General features: G+C 39.2%; 18 non-coding genes across 18 annotated transcripts; all 18 read left to right on the forward strand.

The window, feature by feature from the left end:
• The first annotated feature begins 212 nt into the window (after nucleotides 1-212).
• On the forward strand, nucleotides 213-285 carry Trnak-cuu. The gene has a single exon. It is a non-coding gene; the product is annotated as a tRNA-Lys (tRNA).
• Nucleotides 286-1,137: 852 nt separating this feature from the next.
• Nucleotides 1,138-1,211, forward strand: Trnai-aau. Its single transcript has one exon. It is a non-coding gene; the product is annotated as a tRNA-Ile (tRNA).
• Nucleotides 1,212-2,243: 1,032 nt separating this feature from the next.
• Nucleotides 2,244-2,325, forward strand: Trnas-uga. Its single transcript has one exon. It is a non-coding gene; the product is annotated as a tRNA-Ser (tRNA).
• A 190-nt stretch (nucleotides 2,326-2,515) lies between these two features.
• On the forward strand, nucleotides 2,516-2,597 carry Trnal-uag. Its single transcript has one exon. It is a non-coding gene; the product is annotated as a tRNA-Leu (tRNA).
• A 68-nt stretch (nucleotides 2,598-2,665) lies between these two features.
• Trnai-aau lies at nucleotides 2,666-2,739 on the forward strand. Its single transcript has one exon. It is a non-coding gene; the product is annotated as a tRNA-Ile (tRNA).
• Nucleotides 2,740-3,023: 284 nt separating this feature from the next.
• On the forward strand, nucleotides 3,024-3,096 carry Trnak-cuu. Its single transcript has one exon. It is a non-coding gene; the product is annotated as a tRNA-Lys (tRNA).
• Nucleotides 3,097-3,947: 851 nt separating this feature from the next.
• Nucleotides 3,948-4,021, forward strand: Trnai-aau. The gene has a single exon. It is a non-coding gene; the product is annotated as a tRNA-Ile (tRNA).
• A 1,033-nt stretch (nucleotides 4,022-5,054) lies between these two features.
• On the forward strand, nucleotides 5,055-5,136 carry Trnas-uga. Its single transcript has one exon. It is a non-coding gene; the product is annotated as a tRNA-Ser (tRNA).
• Nucleotides 5,137-5,326: 190 nt separating this feature from the next.
• On the forward strand, nucleotides 5,327-5,408 carry Trnal-uag. The gene has a single exon. It is a non-coding gene; the product is annotated as a tRNA-Leu (tRNA).
• A 68-nt stretch (nucleotides 5,409-5,476) lies between these two features.
• Trnai-aau lies at nucleotides 5,477-5,550 on the forward strand. Its single transcript has one exon. It is a non-coding gene; the product is annotated as a tRNA-Ile (tRNA).
• Nucleotides 5,551-5,832: 282 nt separating this feature from the next.
• On the forward strand, nucleotides 5,833-5,905 carry Trnak-cuu. Its single transcript has one exon. It is a non-coding gene; the product is annotated as a tRNA-Lys (tRNA).
• Nucleotides 5,906-6,757: 852 nt separating this feature from the next.
• Trnai-aau lies at nucleotides 6,758-6,831 on the forward strand. Its single transcript has one exon. It is a non-coding gene; the product is annotated as a tRNA-Ile (tRNA).
• A 1,034-nt stretch (nucleotides 6,832-7,865) lies between these two features.
• Trnas-uga lies at nucleotides 7,866-7,947 on the forward strand. The gene has a single exon. It is a non-coding gene; the product is annotated as a tRNA-Ser (tRNA).
• Nucleotides 7,948-8,137: 190 nt separating this feature from the next.
• On the forward strand, nucleotides 8,138-8,219 carry Trnal-uag. Its single transcript has one exon. It is a non-coding gene; the product is annotated as a tRNA-Leu (tRNA).
• A 68-nt stretch (nucleotides 8,220-8,287) lies between these two features.
• Trnai-aau lies at nucleotides 8,288-8,361 on the forward strand. The gene has a single exon. It is a non-coding gene; the product is annotated as a tRNA-Ile (tRNA).
• A 282-nt stretch (nucleotides 8,362-8,643) lies between these two features.
• Trnak-cuu lies at nucleotides 8,644-8,716 on the forward strand. The gene has a single exon. It is a non-coding gene; the product is annotated as a tRNA-Lys (tRNA).
• Nucleotides 8,717-10,847: 2,131 nt separating this feature from the next.
• Trnai-aau lies at nucleotides 10,848-10,921 on the forward strand. The gene has a single exon. It is a non-coding gene; the product is annotated as a tRNA-Ile (tRNA).
• A 1,033-nt stretch (nucleotides 10,922-11,954) lies between these two features.
• Nucleotides 11,955-12,036, forward strand: Trnas-uga. The gene has a single exon. It is a non-coding gene; the product is annotated as a tRNA-Ser (tRNA).
• The last annotated feature ends 184 nt before the right edge of the window (nucleotides 12,037-12,220 follow it).

Raw genomic sequence — 12,220 nt, forward strand, 5'->3', positions numbered from 1 at the left:
ATTAGAGTGACATTGCTTTGAAAGAAACTACAGAAAAACTGCGGTAGATAATCAACGCAATATATGAAAAGTGTTTTTCTAAATTACTGTGCTGCCTCATAATGTATGGTCGTTTGTGGTTGGGCTATCCATCCTCCTGGGCTAAAACTTAGCAGAAATGGTGTCATGTGTCATGTGTCATGTCACAATGTTAGCATTAACATTTGTTGTTGGCCTGGCTAGCTCAGTCGGTAGAGCATGAGACTCTTAATCTCAGGGTCGTGGGTTCGAGCCCCACGTTGGGCGTATAAAACTATCACTTATTTTTCCGAGAATCACGTGGCTTTATGTGATGAGTACCAACAACTTCTATGGTACGTTCTTCGTAACCGTTCTGTCTTCAACTCCTGTAGCCATGCTGAATAAGGGTTCTTGATCGAAATAAGAAACCAAAAACAACCAATAAAGAGTTTTTCACGTCAATCCTAATGCTTAGGTCTAACTGTCGTATGACAAGCTGGAATAAGGATGAGATTATTTGTTCTAACCACTTCACTTTTGATGAGGTGCTTGGGGAAAATATATGTAAGCAAACGAATGTGGGTACAAGGAAATGGTAAATTCAGTGAAGATCGCTTCTCGTTTCGACGTTTTTTTTATTGCTTTTGGTTGTTAATAGCTTTCAAGAGCATACCGTTTCGAGCTTAATTTGTTATTAAGGAAAAGCCGACATTTTTCTTAACTGGGACACTTTTGTTGTTTTTTCATTGCTCCTTCGTGAAAGGCATGTGGTCGTTGTATGGAACGATGCACATTATGAATTTCCAGGGTTTAGCGGTTGTAGATGGGTGCAGACGTTTTTTTTCCTTCCGTCATTTACTGAAAACTGTAAGTCACATTCTTTGGTTATTTTCCTGTTTATTTGTGATGTTAGTTTGTGTTGTTAACTTTCCGTCTTTTGATATTTTGTAAGTACTCGTATATTCATTGTATTCCCTTACTTGTGAGAATTTTTTGATTGGTTTGTGACTTTTTTTGTCGGGGCTTTCCCCAACCCTCGTTGGCTGTTTGGCGACACTCCTTCATTTTACGAGGACAATGGCTGGTTTTACTGGTGAATCAACTCAGTCATTTTTTGTACGTGTGTAATATTTTGTAGGCCTGTTAGCTCAGTTGGTTAGAGCGCCGTGCTAATAACGCGGAGGTCATGAGTTCGATCCTCTTACGGGCCAGTGGTGGTGCTTTCAAAAATTTACATTTTGGAAATATTTTGGAGATGAAAACCTTATGAAAGAAATCACGGTTGCCATAGCAGTCAGGAAGAGGTCCAAGTTCCTTCAGCAACCAGGGCATGAAATCGAGAAACTATTTGCCTCTTCCATACTGGGGCTTGGGAATACCATGGTACACAGAAAAACATATAACCAGTGAATCCTAGAGGTTACCGCTATGGGAGATCCCGAGGCGTTATATGGATTGACCATGTATCTGGAAGGAGACTGCAGCCCTGCCAAATAACATCAGAAAGATCATGTCCATGTTCAACTAGCGATTTCTTCCTACCATCACCAGCTGCTATCGGTTGGATCTATTCAACGATGCCACGTGTCCTATATGCCATCGACATCCCGAAACCGACGAGCATTTTGATGTTTCAGTGTCCTGAATGCCTCATCGTTTGGAGCTGGTTTGAAGGAACCATGTGTCAGACGGGCTGTGGGTCGTCCAAAGAAGATTTGATGTATGACCATTTTGGGCCGGAGATAGGTAATCTCCAGCCCACATTTACTCTTCCTACTGGCTACATGTTCACCACCTGGAAGGCGAGGAATCCCCAACGTATCTCACGTCGAATACAAGTAGAGAGTTCATGGAAACCAGTTGTCCTTCCAGATGGATCCTCCATTTCCCTCTTACATTTAATCATCGATTTTATTTTAAATTTTTATAAATTTTTTTAATTTGTATTCCTCTATCTTAATATGTATAGATTTTTTAAACTTGTATTTACTTACCTCAGTGTCTATTGCTTTTGTCTTTTCAAAATTATTGTGATGAGATCAACATTGTCATATTTGTCTTTCTCTTCCCTTTATACGATCTGCATCCAAGGATCAAATTAATTGTTTATTTTATTTTCTATTTATTTTCCATTATAACAGTAGAAATGAATTTCAACTGGCAATAAAAGTTTATATTTTTTTCTAATGGAGCTTTTTATTGGTAAATTTCACAGCGGAATTTCATTGATTGGAATAAAACAAGCAGACATGGCCGAGTGGTTAAGGCGACAGACTTGAAATCTGTTTCCATCTTGGAGCGCAGGTTCAAATCCTGCTGTCTGCGAATCGCTAAATCGTGTGCAAATTTCCTTATCAACTAGTTCAATTATTATGAGGTACTTATGGAAAATTAAAATAAGCTAAATACAGTCTAAAATCCAAACTCGTGTTTTTGCCAGCAATGTTGTTGTATGATAAACGTTTAAACTGTGAAACAATAATCAAACTCATGTTCACGATAAATATGTTATACGGATAGTGTGGCCGAGTGGTCTATGGCGCTGGTTTTAGGCACCAGTCTCTTCGGAGGCAAGGGTTCGAATCCCTGCACTGTCATATAATTTTATTTTGGTTCTTCATGCGAATCCACCCAATTATCTTTTGTGCGTTTGTAGCTACAGCGTGGCCTGTTAGCTCAGTTGGTTAGAGCGCCGTGCTAATAACGCGGAAGTCACGAGTTCGATCCTCTTACGGGCCAATGTACAATGTTTCCATACATTCTCATCAATTAAACAAAACTTTCTCAGGTTTCTTAACTTCTGGAGTACTGACGTTATTAGAGTGACATTGCTTTGAAAGAAACTACGGAAAAACTGCGGTAGATAATCAACGCAATATATGAAAAGTGTTTTTCTAAATTACTGTGCTGCCTCATAATGTATGGTCGTTTGTGGTTGGGCTATCCATCCTCCTGGGCTAAAACTTAGCAGAAATGTTGTGTCATGTGTCATGTCACAATGTTAGCATTAACATTTGTTGTTGGCCTGGCTAGCTCAGTCGGTAGAGCATGAGACTCTTAATCTCAGGGTCGTGGGTTCGAGCCCCACGTTGGGCGTATAAAACTATCACTTATTTTTCCGAGAATCACGTGGCTTTATGTGATGAGTACCAACAACTTCTATGGTACGTTCTTCGTAACCGTTCTGTCTTCAACTCCTGTAGCCATGCTGAATAAGGGTTCTTGATCGAAATAAGAAACCAAAAACAACCAATAAAGAGTTTTTCACGTCAATCCTAATGCTTAGGTCTAACTGTCGTATGACAAGCTGGAATAAGGATGAGATTATTTGTTCTAACCACTTCACTTTTGATGAGGTGCTTGGGGAAAATATATGTAAGCAAACGAATGTGGGTACAAGGAAATGGTAAATTCAGTGAAGATCGCTTCTCGTTTCGACGTTTTTTTATTGCTTTTGGTTGTTAATAGCTTTCAAGAGCATACCGTTTCGAGCTTAATTTGTTATTAAGGAAAAGCCGACATTTTTCTTAACTGGGACACTTTTGTTGTTTTTTCATTGCTCCTTCGTGAAAGGCATGTGGTCGTTGTATGGAACGATGCACATTATGAATTTCCAGGGTTTAGCGGTTGTAGATGGGTGCAGACGTTTTTTTTCCTTCCGTCATTTACTGAAAACTGTAAGTCACATTCTTTGGTTATTTTCCTGTTTATTTGTGATGTTAGTTTGTGTTGTTAACTTTCCGTCTTTTGATATTTTGTAAGTACTCGTATATTCATTGTATTCCCTTACTTGTGAGAATTTTTTGATTGGTTTGTGACTTTTTTTGTCGGGGCTTTCCCCAACCCTCGTTGGCTGTTTGGCGACACTCCTTCATTTTACGAGGACAATGGCTGGTTTTACTGGTGAATCAACTCAGTCATTTTTTGTACGTGTGTAATATTTTGTAGGCCTGTTAGCTCAGTTGGTTAGAGCGCCGTGCTAATAACGCGGAGGTCATGAGTTCGATCCTCTTACGGGCCAGTGGTGGTGCTTTCAAAAATTTACATTTTGGAAATATTTTGGAGATGAAAACCTTATGAAAGAAATCACGGTTGCCATAGCAGTCAGGAAGAGGTCCAAGTTCCTTCAGCAACCAGGGCATGAAATCGAGAAACTATTTGCCTCTTCCATACTGGGGCTTGGGAATACCATGGTACACAGAAAAACATATAACCAGTGAATCCTAGAGGTTACCGCTATGGGAGATCCCGAGGCGTTATATGGATTGACCATGTATCTGGAAGGAGACTGCAGCCCTGCCAAATAACATCAGAAAGATCATGTCCATGTTCAACTAGCGATTTCTTCCTACCATCACCAGCTGCTATCGGTTGGATCTATTCAACGATGCCACGTGTCCTATATGCCATCGACATCCCGAAACCGACGAGCATTTTGATGTTTCAGTGTCCTGAATGCCTCATCGTTTGGAGCTGGTTTGAAGGAACCATGTGTCAGACGGGCTGTGGGTCGTCCAAAGAAGATTTGATGTATGACCATTTTGGGCCGGAGATAGGTAATCTCCAGCCCACATTTACTCTTCCTACTGGCTACATGTTCACCACCTGGAAGGCGAGGAATCCCCAACGTATCTCACGTCGAATACAAGTAGAGAGTTCATGGAAACCAGTTGTCCTTCCAGATGGATCCTCCATTTCCCTCTTACATTTAATCATCGATTTTATTTTAAATTTTTATAAATTTTTGTTAATTTGTATTCCTCTATCTTAATATGTATAGATTTTTTAAACTTGTATTTACTTACCTCAGTGTCTATTGCTTTTGTCTTTTCAAAATTATTGTGATGAGATCAACATTGTCATATTTGTCTTTCTCTTCCCTTTATACGATCTGCATCCAAGGATCAAATTAATTGTTTATTTTATTTTCTATTTATTTTCCATTATAACAGTAGAAATGAATTTCAACTGGCAATAAAAGTTTATATTTTTTTCTAATGGAGCTTTTTATTGGTAAATTTCACAGCGGAATTTCATTGATTGGAATAAAACAAGCAGACATGGCCGAGTGGTTAAGGCGACAGACTTGAAATCTGTTTCCATCTTGGAGCGCAGGTTCAAATCCTGCTGTCTGCGAATCGCTAAATCGTGTGCAAATTTCCTTATCAACTAGTTCAATTATTATGAGGTACTTATGGAAAATTAAAATAAGCTAAATACAGTCCAAAATCCAAACTCGTTTTTTTGCCAGCAATGTTGTTGTATGATAAACGTTTAAACTGTGAAACAATAATCAAACTCATGTTCACGATAAATATGTTATACGGATAGTGTGGCCGAGTGGTCTATGGCGCTGGTTTTAGGCACCAGTCTCTTCGGAGGCAAGGGTTCGAATCCCTTCACTGTCATATAATTTTATTTTGGTTCTTCATGCGAATCCACCCAATTATCTTTTGTGCGTTTGTAGCTACAGCGTGGCCTGTTAGCTCAGTTGGTTAGAGCGCCGTGCTAATAACGCGGAAGTCACGAGTTCGATCCTCTTACGGGCCAATGTACAATGTTTCCATACATTCTCATCAATTAAACAAAACTTTCGCAGGTTTCTTAACTTCTGGAGTACTGACGTTATTAGAGTGACATTGCTTTGAAAGAAACTACGGAAAAACTGCGGTAGATAATCAACGCAATATATGAAAAGTGTTTTTCTAAATTACTGTGCTGCCTCATAATGTATGGTCGTTTGTGGTTGGGCTATCCATCCTCCTGGGCTAAAACTTAGCAGAAATGGTGTCATGTGTCATGTCACAATGTTAGCATTAACATTTGTTGTTGGCCTGGCTAGCTCAGTCGGTAGAGCATGAGACTCTTAATCTCAGGGTCGTGGGTTCGAGCCCCACGTTGGGCGTATAAAACTATCACTTATTTTTCCGAGAATCACGTGGCTTTATGTGATGAGTACCAACAACTTCTATGGTACGTTCTTCGTAACCGTTCTGTCTTCAACTCCTGTAGCCATGCTGAATAAGGGTTCTTGATCGAAATAAGAAACCAAAAACAACCAATAAAGAGTTTTTCACGTCAATCCTAATGCTTAGGTCTAACTGTCGTATGACAAGCTGGAATAAGGATGAGATTATTTGTTCTAACCACTTCACTTTTGATGAGGTGCTTGGGGAAAATATATGTAAGCAAACGAATGTGGGTACAAGGAAATGGTAAATTCAGTGAAGATCGCTTCTCGTTTCGACGTTTTTTTTATTGCTTTTGGTTGTTAATAGCTTTCAAGAGCATACCGTTTCGAGCTTAATTTGTTATTAAGGAAAAGCCGACATTTTTCTTAACTGGGACACTTTTGTTGTTTTTTCATTGCTCCTTCGTGAAAGGCATGTGGTCGTTGTATGGAACGATGCACATTATGAATTTCCAGGGTTTAGCGGTTGTAGATGGGTGCAGACGTTTTTTTTCCTTCCGTCATTTACTGAAAACTGTAAGTCACATTCTTTGGTTATTTTCCTGTTTATTTGTGATGTTAGTTTGTGTTGTTAACTTTCCGTCTTTTGATATTTTGTAAGTACTCGTATATTCATTGTATTCCCTTACTTGTGAGAATTTTTTGATTGGTTTGTGACTTTTTTTGTCGGGGCTTTCCCCAACCCTCGTTGGCTGTTTGGCGACACTCCTTCATTTTACGAGGACAATGGCTGGTTTTACTGGTGAATCAACTCAGTCATTTTTTGTACGTGTGTAATATTTTGTAGGCCTGTTAGCTCAGTTGGTTAGAGCGCCGTGCTAATAACGCGGAGGTCATGAGTTCGATCCTCTTACGGGCCAGTGGTGGTGCTTTCAAAAATTTACATTTTGGAAATATTTTGGAGATGAAAACCTTATGAAAGAAATCACGGTTGCCATAGCAGTCAGGAAGAGGTCCAAGTTCCTTCAGCAACCAGGGCATGAAATCGAGAAACTATTTGCCTCTTCCATACTGGGGCTTGGGAATACCATGGTACACAGAAAAACATATAACCAGTGAATCCTAGAGGTTACCGCTATGGGAGATCCCGAGGCGTTATATGGATTGACCATGTATCTGGAAGGAGACTGCAGCCCTGCCAAATAACATCAGAAAGATCATGTCCATGTTCAACTAGCGATTTCTTCCTACCATCACCAGCTGCTATCGGTTGGATCTATTCAACGATGCCACGTGTCCTATATGCCATCGACATCCCGAAACCGACGAGCATTTTGATGTTTCAGTGTCCTGAATGCCTCATCGTTTGGAGCTGGTTTGAAGGAACCATGTGTCAGACGGGCTGTGGGTCGTCCAAAGAAGATTTGATGTATGACCATTTTGGGCCGGAGATAGGTAATCTCTCAGCCCACATTTACTCTTCCTACTGGCTACATGTTCACCACCTGGAAGGCGAGGAATCCCCAACGTATCTCACGTCGAATACAAGTAGAGAGTTCATGGAAACCAGTTGTCCTTCCAGATGGATCCTCCATTTCCCTCTTACATTTAATCATCGATTTTATTTTAAATTTTTATAAATTTTTGTTAATTTGTATTCCTCTATCTTAATATGTATAGATTTTTTAAACTTGTATTTACTTACCTCAGTGTCTATTGCTTTTGTCTTTTCAAAATTATTGTGATGAGATCAACATTGTCATATTTGTCTTTCTCTTCCCTTTATACGATCTGCATCCAAGGATCAAATTAATTGTTTATTTTATTTTCTATTTATTTTCCATTATAACAGTAGAAATGAATTTCAACTGGCAATAAAAGTTTATATTTTTTTCTAATGGAGCTTTTTATTGGTAAATTTCACAGCGGAATTTCATTGATTGGAATAAAACAAGCAGACATGGCCGAGTGGTTAAGGCGACAGACTTGAAATCTGTTTCCATCTTGGAGTGCAGGTTCAAATCCTGCTGTCTGCGAATCGCTAAATCGTGTGCAAATTTCCTTATCAACTAGTTCAATTATTATGAGGTACTTATGGAAAATTAAAATAAGCTAAATACAGTCCAAAATCCAAACTCGTTTTTTTGCCAGCAATGTTGTTGTATGATAAACGTTTAAACTGTGAAACAATAATCAAACTCATGTTCATGATAAATATTTTATACGGATAGTGTGGCCGAGTGGTCTATGGCGCTGGTTTTAGGCACCAGTCTTTTCGGAGGCAAGGGTTCGAATCCCTTCACTGTCATATAATTTTATTTTGGTTCTTCATGCGAATCCACCCAATTATATTTTGTGCGTTTGTAGCTACAGCATGGCCTGTTAGCTCAGTTAGTTAGAGCGCCGTGCTAATAACGCGGAGGTCACGAGTTCGATCCTCTTACGGGCCAATGTACAATGTTTCCATACATTCTCATCAACTAAACAAAACTTTCGCACGTTTCTTAACTTCTGGAGTACTGACGTTATTAGAGTGACATTGCTTTGAAAGAAACTACAGAAAAACTGCGGTAGATAATCAACGCAATATATGAAAAGTGTTTTTCTAAATTACTGTGCTGCCTCATAATGTATGGTCGTTTGTGGTTGGGCTATCCATCCTCCTGGGCTAAAACTTAGCAGAAATGGTGTCATGTGTCATGTCACAATGTTAGCATTAACATTTGTTGTTGGCCTGGCTAGCTCAGTCGGTAGAGCATGAGACTCTTAATCTCAGGGTCGTGGGTTCGAGCCCCACGTTGGGCGTATAAAACTATCACTTATTTTTCCGAGAATCACGTGGCTTTATGTGATGAGTACCAACAACTTCTATGGTACGTTCTTCGTAACCGTTCTGTCTTCAACTCCTGTAGCCATGCTGAATAAGGGTTCTTGATCGAAATAAGAAACCAAAAACAACCAATAAAGAGTTTTTCACGTCAATCCTAATGCTTAGGTCTAACTGTCGTATGACAAGCTGGAATAAGGATGAGATTATTTGTTCTAACCACTTCACTTTTGATGAGGTGCTTGGGGAAAATATATGTAAGCAAACGAATGTGGGTACAAGGAAATGGTAAATTCAGTGAAGATCGCTTCTCGTTTCGACGTTTTTTTTATTGCTTTTGGTTGTTAATAGCTTTCAAGAGCATACCGTTTCGAGCTTAATTTGTTATTAAGGAAAAGCCGACATTTTTCTTAACTGGGACACTTTTGTTGTTTTTTCATTGCTCCTTCGTGAAAGGCATGTGGTCGTTGTATGGAACGATGCACATTATGAATTTCCAGGGTTTAGCGGTTGTAGATGGGTGCAGACGTTTTTTTCCTTCCGTCATTTACTGAAAACTGTAAGTCACATTCTTTGGTTATTTTCCTGTTTATTTGTGATGTTAGTTTGTGTTGTTAACTTTCCGTCTTTTGATATTTTGTAAGTACTCGTATATTCATTGTATTCCCTTACTTGTGAGAATTTTTTGATTGGTTTGTGACTTTTTTTGTCGGGGCTTTCCCCAACCCTCGTTGGCTGTTTGGCGACACTCCTTCATTTTACGAGGACAATGGCTGGTTTTACTGGTGAATCAACTCAGTCATTTTTTGTACGTGTGTACTATTTTGTAGGCCTGTTAGCTCAGTTGGTTAGAGCGCCGTGCTAATAACGCGGAAGTCACGATTCCAATCCTCTACGGGCCAATGTACAATGTTTCCATACATTCTCATCAATTAAACAAAACTTTCGCACGTTTCTTAACTTCTGGAGTACTGACGTTATTAGAGTGACATTGCTTTGAAAGAAACTACAGAAAAACTGCGGTAGATAATCAACGCAATATATGAAAAGTGTTTTTCTAAATTACTGTGCTGCCTCATAATGTATGGTCGTTTGTGGTTGGGCTATCCATCCTCCTGGGCTAAAACTTAGCAGAAATGGTGTCATGTGTCATGTCACAATGTTAGCATTAACATTTGTTGTTGGCCTGGCTAGCTCAGTCGGTAGAGCTTGAGACTCTTAATCTCAGGGTCGTGGGTTCGAGCCCCACGTTGGGCGTATAAAACTATCACTTATTTTTCCGAGAATCACGTGGCTTTATGTGATGAGTACCAACAACTTCTATGGTACGTTCTTCGTAACCGTTCTGTCTTCAACTCCTGTAGCCATGCTGAATAAGGGTTCTTGATCGAAATAAGAAACCAGAAACAACCAATAAAGAGTTTTTCACGTCAATCCTAATGCTTAGGTCTAACTGTCGTATGACAAGCTGGAATAAGGATGAGATTATTTGTTCTAACCACTTCACTTTTGATGAGGTGCTTGGGGAAAATATATGTAAGCAAACGAATGTGGGTACAAGGAAATGGTAAATTTAGTGAAGATCGCTTCTCGTTTCGACGTTTTTTTTATTGCTTTTGGTTGTTAATAGCTTTCAAGAGCATACCGTTTCGAGCTTAATTTGTTATTAAGGAAAAGCCGACATTTTTCTTAACTGGGACACTTTTGTTGTTTTTTCATTGCTCCTTCGTGAAAGGCATGTGGTCGTTGTATGGAACGATGCACATTATGAATTTCCAGGGTTTAGCGGTTGTAGATGGGTGCAGACGTTTTTTTTCCTTCCGTCATTTACTGAAAACTGTAAGTCACATTCTTTGGTTATTTTCCTGTTTATTTGTGATGTTAGTTTGTGTTGTTAACTTTCCGTCTTTTGATATTTTGTAAGTACTCGTATATTCATTGTATTCCCTTACTTGTGAGAATTTTTTGATTGGTTTGTGACTTTTTTTGTCGGGGCTTTCCCCAACCCTCGTTGGCTGTTTGGCGACACTCCTTCATTTTACGAGGACAATGGCTGGTTTTACTGGTGAATCAACTCAGTCATTTTTTGTACGTGTGTAATATTTTGTAGGCCTGTTAGCTCAGTTGGTTAGAGCGCCGTGCTAATAATGCGGAGGTCATGAGTTCGATCCTCTTACGGGCCAGTGGTGGTGCTTTCAAAAATTTACATTTTGGAAATATTTTGGAGATGAAAACCTTATGAAAGAAATCACGGTTGCCATAGCAGTCAGGAAGAGGTCCAAGTTCCTTCAGCAACCAGGGCATGAAATCGAGAAACTATTTGCCTCTTCCATACTGGGGCTTGGGAATACCATGGTACACAGAAAAACATATAACCAGTGAATCCTAGAGGTTACCGCTATGGGAGATCCCGAGGCGTTATATGGATTGACCATGTATCTGGAAGGAGACTGCAGCCCTGCCAAATAACATCAGAAAGATCATGTCCATGTTCAACTAGCGATTTCTTCCTACCATCACCAGCTGCTATCGGTTGGATCTATTCAACGATGCCACGTGTCCTATATGCCATCGACATCCCGAAAACGACGAGCATTTTGATGTTTCAGTGTCCTGAATGCCTCATCGTTTGGAGCTGGTTTGAAGGAACCATGTGTCAGACGGGCTGTGGGTCGTCCAAAGAAGATTTGATGTATGACCATTTTGGGCCGGAGATAGGTAATCTCCAGCCCACATTTACTCTTCCTACTGGCTACATGTTCACCACCTGGAAGGCGAGGAATCCCCAACGTATCTCACGTCGAATACAAGTAGAGAGTTCATGGAAACCAGTTGTCCTTCCAGATGGATCCTCCATTTCCCTCTTACATTTAATCATCGATTTTATTTTAAATTTTTATAAATTTTTGTTAATTTGTATTCCTCTATCTTAATATGTATAGATTTTTTAAACTTGTATTTACTTACCTCAGTGTCTATTGCTTTTGTCTTTTCAAAATTATTGTGATGAGATCAACATTGTCATATTTGTCTTTCTCTTCCCTTTATACGATCTGCATCCAAGGATCAAATTAATTGTTTATTTTATTTTCTATTTATTTTCCATTATAACAGTAGAAATGAATTTCAACTGGCAATAAAAGTTTATATTTTTTTCTAATGGAGCTTTTTATTGGTAAATTTCACAGCGGAATTTCATTGATTGGAATAAAACAAGCAGACATGGCCGAGTGGTTAAGGCGACAGACTTGAAATCTGTTTCCATCTTGGAGCGCAGGTTCAAATCCTGCTGTCTGCGAATCGCTAAATCGTGTGCAAATTTCCTTATCAACTAGTTCAATTATTATGAGGTACTTATGGAAAATTAAAATAAGCTAAATACAGTCCAAAATCCAAACTCGTTTTTTTGCCAGCAATGTTGTTGTATGATAAACGTTTAAACTGTGAAACAATAATCAAACTCATGTTCACGATAAATATGT

The sequence above is a fragment of the Daphnia magna genome, linkage group LG9 (genome assembly GCF_020631705.1).
Source record: "Daphnia magna isolate NIES linkage group LG9, ASM2063170v1.1, whole genome shotgun sequence".
In the NCBI taxonomy this organism is placed as follows: Eukaryota; Metazoa; Arthropoda; class Branchiopoda; order Diplostraca; family Daphniidae; genus Daphnia; species Daphnia magna.